The 14320-nt window shown below is 35.3% G+C and overlaps 1 pseudogene; it reads left to right on the forward strand.

Annotated features, from left to right (window-relative positions):
• The first annotated feature begins 1756 nt into the window (after positions 1–1756).
• LOC127970451 (protein eyes shut homolog) overlaps positions 1757–14320 on the forward strand; it is a 189894-nt pseudogene continuing 177330 nt past the window's right edge.

Raw genomic sequence — 14320 nt, forward strand, 5'->3', positions numbered from 1 at the left:
GTAATCAAAAAAGGAAAATTGTGTCATTATTTACCTCATGCCATTCTAAGATCCTTGCTGTATCCTTTTCTTTCTTCCTTGAAACATGAGAGTAGGCAGAATGGCCTTCACTGAAAGTGGATTGATTTTAAATGTCGATGGGAAAATCATAAAAGTAGTCCAAAGAAATGGTCCTCTAAAATGATGTGAATGGAACACAATGAAATGGGTAAATTTTCAACTCTTGCTTTATGATCAAATCATTTGCAGTGACATTCAATTCAAAATTTGCGCCTTTGAAGCCTGGGCCCTCATTTATCAACATATATATATATATATATATATATATATATATATATATATATATATATATATATATATATATATATATATATTCCTGTGTTTGGAAAATAAAATACATACAGGTTTAGAAAGATATGGTGTAAGTAAAAGAGCTTTTTCAGAATTTTAATTTTATCCCTTTAAAAATCAAAGACAATATTTTTTTATGTTAAAATCTATTAAAATAAAGGCAAATGCAATTTAATTTAATATCAGTCTGCACAACTAAGAAAAAGGGGGTGCAACACACCTGACAGAAAGCTCAGTGACTATGACAAGTGGAGCAGCCAGTTACTGCCCTCCTTGCCACTCGTGGTGAGAGATTTGAGGGCAATGTTTCTTCCAGGCAAGCAGTCCAAGATTGAGAGCACACGGGAAAGGAGAGTCAAATGTGACTGCTCATTAGTTTGACTAGCCTCATGCAGGCAGGTAGAGCAGAGAGCTGGCCATTTTACTGAAATTGATTCCCTGGGGGCAGAGCGGTGCCAAGCTGTGGGAGAAATCCATGGTTCTGCAGGGTTGTGAAAGAGCCCTGAAACTACATTTAAAGCTTGAGCCACTCAATGTATGTCATATTCGCTGGAGGTTTTCTTATTTTGTATTCTATGCACAAGTTCCTTATTTATCCAGTTTCACAACTAATGCAGATGCTTTTTATTCATACACAGGAGCTATGCCAACGAGGTAAAGTATAAACTCACCCAAAAATAACAATTCTGCGATTATTTACTCACCCTCATGCTATTCCAAACCTGTATGCTGTTATTTTTTTCTGTGGAAGACAAAAGTTAAAGAATTTCTTTTTTTTTTTTTTTTTAAGAATTAGGCCTAAACTCCTGCCCGTACAACAACAGTTCAACATGACCATGTTTTTCAGTCTCATCCTGATGTGACATTCAGTAACCCAATATTATCAAAATGTACAGATTGCTTAGTTAAAGTTGCTTGCTGAATCTTTTGACTGAATCATATTTGGAAGTTGTGAATTTGAATGAGTTTACAGTCAATTAACTTTTTTTTCTTGTTGTCATGGTGTATCAAATTATTGTTTCCTGGTCCAAGACTCTACTCCATTTCAAGTGAGAATACTGTCTTAGCAGCTGTTTATAAACACTATTTTTTTATGACAAAAAAAAAAAAAAACGCCAATATTTCAATGATTCAGAAAATATTAATCATTGTGGCCAGTGGAGATTTCATTATACAGTAGCCTACCGTACTCAATAGGTTACAGTCATTAGTGTTAAGCAGTACTACAGCACACCATAAGTCCATATTAGCACCATTTGTTATTTTCTTTTAAGTGTTTGACAAAAGCATACCATTTCTATAAAAAAAGACAGTCCTGTAAAAATAGTCCTGTAGCGCTGCAAGTTACTTTTGAGATATTTCAGTTTTTCCATTTTTAAGGCAGTAATCATGCTATTTTTGCAACATGCTACATTATTGCATTGTATGGACACTTGTGGACAACTTTCTTCAGCATTGCCCGCTGGAATTTCAACTTGAATATGTGATGTTTGTTTCTGCTGACAGAACACTGAAACTATATGGTATCCACCTAATATGTGTCCAAAGAAGAGTTTGAAACCTGCTTGACTTTAGAGCCACGTAAGGAGCAGTTGGTGTTTGCCAACAGTACTAATGGCACTGCGCAAATTGATTCGAAATGGCTGATGTTCTGGTATGAATTATTTCACAGTCATTCATAGAGGCAGTAGTCATCGGTGTAGGCTTGGCCTACGCATTGCATTTCTGGTAAATCCTCAGTACTGCCAGAGCTCACCTCTTCTCCGTCTGTGTTCGGGAAATGGTGAATGCAGAACTACATTTAAAGATGATTCATTTAGCTGTCAGTGCCACAAACACTTTTCAGGACATTATTGCGAGAAATGCGATGGATGTTATGAACAGCCATGCTTAAATGGAGGCACCTACCTGAGCTAGAGAACAGCCTGATCTCCCACCTTATGAATGTCTTTGCCCAGCTCTGTTCACAGGCGAGGAGATCTAGTTTGTCAAAAAGTACATGTATCTGTTGTTTAATACACATTTGCAGCATAAAGGTACATTGCAAGTTCAATGCAAGTTAAGCTCAATTGACAGCTTTCATTGCATTTAGCAAAACTTGCAGTTAGAGTTATGCACCTACAATGGAAGTACTCATGAGTTGGAATTCAAATTAAAATGGCCACACCCCACGGAAAGTTGGAAAGACAGGAAGAATAATTTATGAATGCAATTCAATATTTTTTTTATTTATTTTTTTTAGAAAATGCAATTTTCTTTAACCATGGTCAACAAAACTAAATACCGTTTGAACCATTCAAACCTCCAATTTAAATTTTAAATTGTCAAACTTTTAACCTTTTGTATTTCAGTTAATTTTATTTCAATTAATTTGAATTCTTCCTTACTGAACATTCAAAATGCAATTCTGATTTATGTTTGCTAATTTACATCAAATTCAGGAAATTCAAAAGGTGTTTTTAGTTTGGTGCCTTACTATAACCCATAATTTGAGCTTTAAAAAAAAAAAAAAACTATTGGACAAGTAGAAATATTTTCTGTTGTAATAAATATTATGCCACAAATGCTGTCAACTGAGCTTAATGTTAGCTTAATACCCCTTTAATGCAGAGTCCATTATGAATCCATGCTGACCTTTCAATCATAATGGATGGGGGGAGGTTTAATGGGTGTCCACCCACATACAGAGAACAGCCTAGTTTCTTTGAAGACACTTATTTATTATTTATCTGTCATAATTGCAAGTGTTCTACATTTAGCACTATGCAATTATTTCAAAACTAGAGCCCCTATGGACCATTTATTTGAATAACCATTTAAAATGATTTCATCCCCCCCCCCCCCCCCATCTCTTTAGTTCTCTAATCATGGTAATTATTCTCATATGTTTTTGTGCCACTTGAAAGCATTCTTTAATCGTGCAATACTTTATAGTTTACCTCCTCCTGCCATTTAATTTTCTTCTCTTAGTCTTGCTTGTCAATAAAATCCAAATGTTGTTTAAATGTTGGTCTCTTGGTGAGCACCAAGGAGAGGAGAGTATTTAAAGTGGTATAATGTTGTCATACTAGCTAATGTGGTTTGTTTTTATGTCTGCTGAATAATTCATTGTACTTCTGTTAGAAGCACTGGAGGCGTTCCTTAGAGACCGCTGGGTAACATGCTATCACAACTAGGCCAGTGTGATCTGAGTCACATTAAAGCAGAGAACTGAAATTGATCACAGTTGGTAAATATATATCATAACCAAATTACTCGCTTCATCTTCATCTCAAACACATTAATGTTTTGAAAACATGCCTTTACATTACACAATTTGTTAAACAGTTTTAATACTGAGAGCAAATACCCTGCACTTAACAGCATTTAAGCAAACACCACATTAATGTTAATTATAGAAAAATATATAACTACAGTATACATATAGATGAATACACTGATTGTTATGATTGGCTAACCTTTTCTCAAATAACAATAAAAATTGTTTACTTACCAGTGATCTACATAGATCACTTATGGCTAGCCCTCATCATTAAATAACAACAATTTTGCTCATGATATGATCACTTTAAAAATACAATTCAAAAAAGGAAAATTGTGTCATTATTTACCTTATGCCATTCTAAGATCCTTGCTGTATCCTTTTCTTTCTTCCTTGAAACATGAGAGTAGGCAGAATGGCCTTCACTGAAAGTGGATTGATTTTAAATGTCGATGGGAAAATCATAAAAGTAGTCCAAAGAAATGGTCCTCTAAAATGATGTGAATGGAACACAATGAAATGTGTACATTTTTAACTCTTGCTTTGCTATCAAATAATTTGCAGTGACATTCAATTCAAAAATTGCACCTTTGACGCCTGGGGCCTCAACAGTGCGTACACACGCATGTGTGCTTAATGATTGTCTACGCACAGTTTCACGCAAAGTGTGTGATCTACCAACTTGTAATTATATATTGGAATTTTTGCTAGACAAAATATCAAACCTTTTCTATAAATTGTTGATAAATAAGGCCCCAGGGTTTTGTGCGTTGATGGCAAATAGCATTGTTTCACGTGTGTCACATGACCAATTGCTTCAGGGCTTATTTTAAAATGTTGTAAGTTGATGTTTGAGAGCGAAAACAGAAAGCAATGTTATCTATAAAAAATGGCTTACATTTTACTCTCCTCCGCACACGGTGCTTTTGCATGAATTAAGGGGGCTTGGGATGTTGTATTTTATAGAAAACTTTTTGTGTTTTATCGAGCCTGGCATTTCACCACCTTCCACTTTCCTTGTATAGCAAATACAAAATGCCTGGATAATAATACTGCATTGGAGCATTTATCTCTTTAATATTTGTTGATATTTAAAATGTTTGCTTTATAAAATCGAACCATACTGCACTATTTAAAGTTAAGTAAAGTTAATATTTCTGCAGTTATATTACTATAAGATAAAATGGCATTATTGAATGGATTGTAGAAAAGCACCAATCTCTCTAGAAATCTTTCATATTGTTATATAACAGTTTTTACATCATAAATGTCAAGAATCAGATAATGTACTGAATAAATATGCATGAATTCAATGTAATGTCTATATTTTCACACCATAGGTGTCAACTGCTCTGAAATCATTGGACATCAAAATTGCTGTAAAGCAGGAGCTTGTGTCCTCAACTTGCTACAGATGTGAATGTTTCACAGGATATACAGGCAAGTATGATTACATTTAGTTAGAAGTCTGTTTTAGAAAGCCACTGTAAATTATTCACTTCACAATAGAGTGATATTTCTTCTGAGGCCCAGTAATGGATGTTTAATTATTTTTACTGTTTGGCTTCATTTGGCTCATTTTGATAATGAGTCATGTGATTAATGAAGGGTCATTTTGGGTGCCTTCACAATGGCAGCACAATTATGCAAACTCAAATCTGAGTGAGGCTTTTTCTATATCTGCTCACATTAAGCTGTCTTTCCTAAGTGAAGAAGCGGAATTGAAGAAATTGAACAAATGAAGCATTCAAATAAGAAAGTCTTCAGAAGATTTCTTGGTGCATAAATGGCCAATTATTTAATTAAGACTTTGGCTGTGGCTTATTTGAGTGATGTGCTCAGGTTGATAAAACTCATGCATGGGGTCTTTCCTGTAGAAAAGAGGCAGAAATAAACAATTTAGGATTCTGTGTCCTTCCCAATCTGTTTATAAGGCACAACCATGACATTCTTTTGGAAAGTAATGAGTCTCATTTGCTTTTGTAAAACCATTACTGGGCTAATGAGCATCTCACCCACAAATGTGTAACAAAACTTCCACCGTCCCTTGGGTGTTCCTGATAATAGCATCTTGATAAAGTCTACAGTCTGAGGCCTAGGTGGCCTTTGCTTGTTGATTAATTGACTTTTGTCTAGAAACAGTTTTTTCAAGCAGATAGCAGCCTTTAATGTCATGCCTACAGCTTTAATGCAGAAGAAAAATGTCTAGTTTGTCTGACACAGATTTAGGACTATCACAGTTTATGATGAATTTCCACAAGAGATTCACTACTCACAGTAAAACAGCCATGGAACACTTGCAATCTGAATCATGAAAACTGGCCTCTTCTGAGAATACCATCAGCTTTAGTGTTTAAAAATAATCAAATATGATTTTTGAAGGGTCTGTGCTTTCATACAGGCAGCATCTCTTTGGAGTGTCTGACTCCAAACATTTTCATTGTCTGTAAGTAGCAATTACATTTTTGCATACCTGATCCACACCACATAACTATGTGGATTGAAATATATATATATATATATATATATATATATATATATATATATATATATATATATATATATATATATATATATATATATATATATATATATATATATATATATATATATATATGTACTGTATTGCCTATTTGTTCAGGACATATTTTAAGAATATTATTTACTCATACATATTTATTATCATATGTATTATACACACTCTTTTGCCTTGCTTTGTTCACTTTATTTAAACAATTTATTTTGACTGATAACAACTGTATCTGGTTTCTTATTCAAACCTGATTGCTTCAAGTTAAAATGACTTAAAACTGATACTCTTTGGTGTAACACTTTTTGTTTTCCAGCAACCCGTTTCAATCAAGTTGCTCAATCAAAAACAAGCATTAAAAAAAAAACTGTTTAATTATTCATCCAGTTCCTGAATATTGAATATACATGAATGTGTAAATAGAGTTAAGCAGCTGATGCTCATGCTGTATGGTTTAAGAGTTCTACACTGCAATAAAATATAAATTTATGAGTACCTTCTTGTTTGCACCCAATTTCCCTTTACCACAGCCATATTTCACTAATGATTCAGCACAATTAGACAGAACTGTTGCTCCGTTACATCAGTAAATCAACACAGTCTCTCACCGCATATTCTTGGAGCACCTTGTAAGGAAGTGAAAGTAACTGGTCTCCAGTTCTGCTCTGTTTGGGCCCCCTGTGGGGCCAGCAGCTCTCTGACTTTGCCCAAGCTGTCACCCCATTAATCATAGTGAAGTTAACGGCTGGCCCGGTACCGACTGCCCTTACGGATCAGAGCCTACACACACATAATAATGAGCCCCACACGTGGGACACTTCAAATGAGATTTTCTTTTGATTCCACTCTCCTGTGTACCTTATTCAGACTGCCAGTGCTGTTTGTATCTGCATTTTCAGAATGAATAGGATATGCCCTACTGGATACACAATTCATTTTTCTATTCACCTGCCCCATGGTTTTTGAGGAAATTCAAATGCTGTAATTGTCTTGTTTCTGAGTGGTTTTAATATGTTGGCTTCTGATTTGGATGGGTGATATCTCAAGGTAGCGCACAGCAGGGTGTTTCATATCACTGCTTTTATGATTTTCATCAACCTTCATGAAGTCATCAGCCTTTATAAAACATTGAATCATGTACCTATATGATGCATTACTATTTCAAAGACCTCCTGCGAGGAAGGATTCTCAATCAAAGATAGTTATTTTGGAAGATTAAAATGTTATGTTGAGCTATATAAATTGTATAATTGTATAATAATTATATATATATATGTCGAGAGGTTTTCATTTTCAATTTCCCACTGTGGATCCCAGAGAAACACTGCAGAGAGACATTCAGTTAGACTGATGCCCAATGGTGTGTCCTCAAAAGCAGTTGGGCATCTCTGGGACTGATCACCTTTGTATCATCCAGTGAGTTCAACACGCTAGGATACGCCTTAAAAAACTGAATGACAAAAGGAAAGGAAAAAACAGTAACAAGGAAGATAAATGAGTTAGCTCCTGCTGAGAAACATGGAGGGAAAAAAGAAAAAGCAAACAGAGCACCACTAGGGAATAAAATCAAATCATGTTCACCTTGAACCTACAGTGCTGCATAGTCAAGTCTAAATTTAACCTGCGGGGAGCGGAAATCAGACTGATGTTCCAATCTACTGTTACCTTAGAGGAACCAGCAGCCTAGATGCTCTCGGGCCAAAGCCTTTAGCCTGTTTGATTGGGTTGTTCGGTTAAGGGAAGAGGGGGACTTAATTTGGACCTTTGAACCTCCTCATTAGTGAAGCATTGAGAAAAGTCTCATTTTTCATCAGACCATATGAGAGGCATGGGGCGCCACGCTGAGTCTCTCAGTATTGTTGATATGCTGGAGCAATTGTCCACTCTCATTGCAGTCATACGGTTTGAACAATTGTTCTCAGTAAGCAGTCAGGAGCTAATAGTTATTATGAAGATGATTTGGAAGCTAAAGAGCAGCTAAGTTAAATCAGACTAGTAATGTATTTGAAAAAAAATTAAGCATGATTCTTTCTACAAATCTTTTTTTTTTTTTTTTTTTTTCTTTAATTTTCTTGAAAGTCCTATTAGAAACAGATAGTGGCATAATAGGCACTGGTAAACAGAATAGCATACTTTAATAAAATAACATGATATTCAGCTAAATAAAAGATCCAGAGAGGGAATGTGCTAAATCCCAATCTGGCTGTGATTTGATCTTTGACGCCAACCTAGCATAAGTAAAGACAAACCTAATAAAGAAAAGGGTAACACTTTAGAATAAGGTTCCATTAGTTAATGTTAGTTAATTACTTTCGTTAAAATGAACTAAGCAAGAACAATCCTTCTATAGCATTTATGAGTCTTAGTTCATATTAATTTCAACATTTACTAATGCATTATTTAAATCAAAAGTTGTGCTTGTTAACATTAGTTAATGCACTTTGAATTACCATGAACGAACAATGAATAACTGTATTTTCATTAACTAACATTAACGAAGATGAATAAATACAGTAATAAATGTATTATTCATTGTTTGTTCATGTTAATTAATACATTAACTAACATTAACTAATGGAACCTTATTCTAAAGTGTTACCAAGAAAAGCTTAAATCAAAGTACATAAACAAGCCCAGACACAAAATTTCAGGTATTATTTTTAACATCTACACAAAGGTGGCTGCTATGCTGCAAAGTAACAATTTGTTAATAAATTGCCCTTGAACTCGATGGATTTACAAATGTGTTATCATAAATAACAGATTGTGTTGCATAGAACTGTTGTAAAAAAAATAATAATAATAATAATAATTTTTTTTTATAAAAGGACAAACAAATAAATACATTCATTTTATTCCACTTGTTTTAAGAAAAAAAAATCAGACATGCTGATGAATCTTGATTTCATCCTCATGATTTTATGCACAAATGCATGCATACGCACAGTCAATGAGACCTAGTGTCTATATCAAAAAATACTTTGACAGAAGTATGTGTTTTTATTCATTTTAATTATGATAATTTCATAGTCGTTCATTCTCAATAAATGATTTCATCGCAGGTATACTTACTGTGAGCGAAAGAGGCTCCTCTGCGATTCAAACCCATGCTGGAATGATGGTTGCTGTGAGGAAACTGCTAATGGATATGTTTGCACATGCCCAGGGGGTTTCACAGGCCTCAACTGTGAGACCACCACTGAGGCTGACAGCTACTGGAAGTCTAACGGATGTCAACTGGATGAAGCGTGCGCCACAGACAAACTTGTGAGGCCCTTTTCCTTTTTTTCTACATTGCACATAATGCTGAAGGTTTTTTGATGTTGTTGTTTTGTTTTGTTTTGTTTTTTTGCCTGAGAGAATGAGATTAATTTGAAATGTCACATGTAAATTTCTGTGACACTCCTGAAGCAGATCAGTCTGTGTCATGTTGAAGGTGACAATAAGCAATAATAATTGTTTTGATAGCAGATTGGGTAGCATATGTAACACTTTTTTTTTTTTTTTTTTGATTGGACTTGAGCAAGCTGTTGCATATTCGGTATAGAACAAAAAATGGGATAATGGGACATTTCTGCCATGTTCAGTTAGAACAGATCCCTGGATTGTTAAAGTTACAGTCTGCTGCTCATGAGTCATTACTGTAATGAAGAGATGAGTTTAGAAGAAAGTGGGCCAGTGGCAGACTAATTGTCTTATGTGACCTTCATTTACTCAGTAGTGAAATTCAGCACATAGGTCTGTCCATAGCAGATTCTCATGAGATGCTTTAACCATTTGAGAGCACTGACAGTAAAGAAAGACTTTAATCTCTCTCTCTCTCTCTCTCTCTCTCTCTCTCTCTCTCTCTCTCTCTCTCTCTCTCTCTCTCTAACACACATACAGACACTCAGACACATTAAACTGATTTGTTTGACATTAATTTGGTCTGTCTGAGACATCCTCCTAAGAGAGCTCATGTGTATGAAAATGAAATATTTCTTCACGCCGCTCTAGAACTGCACCAATGGTTATATCTGTGGGAGTCTACGTCTTTCATCTGGGATTGTTCTCTGCTTCTACTACTCATCTTTGAACGACTGAGTCAGGAATGTTATTGATGTCAGGATCGGTTAGTGCAAGTCAAATAGCAGAACTGCCTAATGACTGGCCTTTTTGTACTGCTTTTTCAGCTCTGGATGCTCCAGTGCTGGTTATTTCCTTGTTTTATCATGATCAGCTTATAGTAGAAAAAAATGTTCTAAGTCCATGGAAGCGTTAGCGCAAGTTCTATTAGAAAGACTTAATGCCACGTCACTATTGTGGCCTTCATATATCATGGCCTTTTGGGGACTTCGCTTAAAATTGAGTACCTCTACTTCTTTTGATCATGCTAATCTGGCTCATTTTCTCTTTTTTGGGGAATAGGTTCCGGCAGTTAGAGTTCTATCAAGCGTGTGCAGGAGTCTAGCCTAAAGAATGTTTATGTATCTGTGAATATACTTTTTCTTAAGTCACTGCTAGAACCCTAATTCTACCTATATCATTTAACTGAAACGAATGGCCTCTCTTCCACAATGTGGTGGTTTAGAATTCCTGCAATCTGCCATCAAGCTGCTATGTACATGATCGTCCACTGCATCTGCATGAGTTCTGTCAATATCAGACTAAACTATTTCACGTAAAACTCAAGGTACAGTCGGGCATTCACTTTACATGGCCTGTCAAGGCTTTATATTACAATATTTTCTGGACTATAAGTCGCACTTTTTTCAAAGTTTGGCTGGTCCTGTGACTTATAGTCAAGTGCGATTTATCAAAATTAATTTGACATGAACCAAGAGAAATTAACCAAGATAAAACATTACCGTCTACAGCCGCGAGAGGGCGCTCTATGCCACTCAGTGCTCCTGTAGTCTTTCTCTTGGTTCTTGGTTCTAAATAAATGTGATTTATATTCCAGTGCGACTTATATACTGTATGTTTTTTTTTCCTTGTCATGACTTATTTTTGGACTGATGCGACTTATACTTAGGTGCGACTTAAAATCCGAAAAATACGTGGCCTTTGCTTATTTTTTGCCTATTGTGACCATTAGGTAAGAGTGACTATTATTGTTTACGTAACTGTCTATTATTGTCATTCACAAAATAGGCTTTGTAATGGATTTTCTCATTACTCTTCATTACTTTTCTCATTACTTTCTCATTTTCTCATGAACTATCCTGTCTTTATGTTAAAAGCCATAATCTGATCTTTAATAAGAAAGCTCATACAGTAATTTGTTTGTAAATATGTTTGTATTTCATTAATAAATGTAATGCTGTATGTTTATTGGGCTACCATTCTTGGCAAATGTCACGACTTTCACCGGCCACTACTGCTGTTGAATGTGGAGTTCAAACATCAGCTATCAAGCTACTGGGAAGTTGGTAATCCTCCGCATTTGAATCCTACATTAGGCCTGAACAACAAACCATCTCAAATGTTCAGTAATTAATATCAAGCTGTCCTCAAGATAATCTGTATGCAATTACTGGTGGTGGTACAATACCTATTCATATTACTCCCAACAACCTCTATGGTTTACTGAGGCTTAACTTAGCCTTTCTTTCTGAGGCCTGTCTTTCGTGGCCTTCCCCTCTGTTACCTATCTTGTTGCGTTTCCCACCATGGTCTATTTTCATGGCCTTCCGCTCTGTGACTACTGAGGCATTTCATTTTACAGCCTCTTGGCTTTCTTACTATGGCCCATTTAGGCATCTCCATCTGTGGCCTATCTAGGTCTTTGTGGCTTTTCTTTAAGGCCTGTCGGCCCGTTCCTTCTTCAGTGGTGCATTGGAGCATAATTATCATGGCCTCTGTGGCCCATCTCCTCTATAAACTAATATTTTAAACTATAATCTGATACTGGTGTTTGTGTCAAAACACCAAATGAAAAACTGCGAAGCATAAGCGAAATCTGTGGCAATGCATTCAGAATCCACGATTAGCGAAAAATTTTGTTTAAAAACATTACCAAAGAATGAAGCATATTTGAAGAGCCTGTTAAATTTGTGCGACTGAGTTAATTATTATTATTTTTTTAAATTTTCATTATTTTTCTTCTTTTGTAATGGCATATTTTTGATAGTTTCTGAAAAAAGTTACGTTCAGTTTTATAAAGTTTAGTTCATTTTTATTGAACCAAATGTAATTCCATATCCCCTCAGAAGAAAATGTAATCTACTGCGTCTTCAAGTCTGATGTCGTGATTAAATGACAACTGCTATGTTCATTATTACATCCAACAACAGAAAACCTCAATTGCTTAGGAGACATTCTTGTCTACATCTGCTCTGGTGGTGAAACAATGGCAGATTGATGACAGCTCACTCAGGGTGGGTCTTAATTAAGACACCAGTCCAGTCTGTGCTGAAACGCTACTGTCAATCAAACTACCATGGGAGGGGCCTGTATGTGTGACATCACAAAGACGGGGATCTGAGATTGGCTCGATTTGAGAAAGGGGTAAAGATGTTAAAAGATAATTAAACACTGGGTGGATATTATTATCATTGTGGTTGTGTGCACACACTGCCAACACGCAGTTCAAACAACTTGTAAAAGTGCATGTATCATCCAATGACCTCTTTAAAACTTTTGTTCATCTAATGAATAAAAGTCTGTCTATTGAACTTTAAAAGAACTGTCAGATCAACCAAAGATTTTTTTAACATTAAGCAATGTTTTTTAAACTGCCATCTTTTAGAATTATAATCTTTTAGATTAGTTTTTTTTTTTTTTTCAAAAACAACATAAAGAGTAGCAGTTGCCTCTTTAAACTGAAGGCAAACATTTATACTGATAGACTAATATATTTAATTCAGTAGGCGCAATGAGATGCACATACCGCAGCACATGATTCTCAACCATGGTTAGGATCAACAAAAGTTATATCAATAAAAATATGAATTCTGTTAAATTCGTGTGCAGCCGGCTTGCTCAGTCAGTGAAGCTTCTCCAGAGCGGCTGTACAAGCTCTAATGATGACACAGCTATTTCACAATTGGCCAGACTAGGTGATGACAACGATAAAGTGCATTTCCTGTTTATTCTGACACCTTCAGTTGCCCAAATGCTCTCAAAACAGGCTTTTTATAACAGTATTTTTTTTTCTTCATGCACTCTAAATGCTGTTTGTGTCATGCTTACCAAAATAAAACTGATTAATAACATAGAACACACTTTAATGGTATTTAAATACCAGTTTGCTTAAGTTAATTATTTTATATACAGGCACTGTTTCTACTTGCTGCAAAAGACTAAAATTTACCTGGTCTTGCAATGGTTTCTTGTTTATATTTTAGTGAATCAAAATAATTTTCACTTAAAGCTTCTTACCCCATGTATCCTGGAATAATCTTAACAGAAATACATAGTCAGTGAATATGTTTTCACATTCTTTGTTTTTTTTTTTTTTTTTTTTTTTTTACATTGTCTTGTGTGACCACACATGCCTAGAGACCTGTAATCTTGAAAAATAGCCAGTTAGAAATATTCTCCTTCTGAACCATTTGTGCCTTTGGGTTTGATGACATGTCTTTGGCGACCAATCATGTATAGTATCTTTTCATAGTTTGTTAAAAAAAGATATTAATTTTACTCGGATCAATTGCTTTGTGATGAAACTCCCATTTTGTGCCGCTAGATATCATGTATGCTGCAATTGTGTGTTTTCTTCTTGGTATATGATTTTACTGGCCAGAAATAGAAATGCAGTCTGTAGACAGTGAAATGTTCATTAAATTTCCATGGTAAGGTTCAATATTCAGCCTTTGACAGCTTTTGAATTACTTCCTGCTGATAATGAGGGAATCCACAACAGTTTCGGCTGCTTTATGAGTTCTTCAGTCCTTGGGGGGTTCAGAGCTATGTCTTTTCTTGCTCTTGCTCATCTTTCTGGTTTTTATTAGCAAAGATCACTTGAGTCAATACATTTGATGGTTCCTCTGACTACATGATAAATGCAAGATAAGATTTGGATTGAAGGGGGAAAAAGATTAATTCAAATTTGAGAAAAAGCATTACTAGAGGATGATAGCATATGTGTGTGTATGTGTATAAAGAGAAGGAGTGATAAAAGCAATAGCATTTGGTCACCTGGGAGTCTGTGTTAATTATTGAGTGATCTTGCCTAGAATAAGATCTGTGAAGTC

The sequence above is a fragment of the Carassius gibelio genome, chromosome B13 (assembly GCF_023724105.1).
Source record: "Carassius gibelio isolate Cgi1373 ecotype wild population from Czech Republic chromosome B13, carGib1.2-hapl.c, whole genome shotgun sequence".
In the NCBI taxonomy this organism is placed as follows: Eukaryota; Metazoa; Chordata; class Actinopteri; order Cypriniformes; family Cyprinidae; genus Carassius; species Carassius gibelio.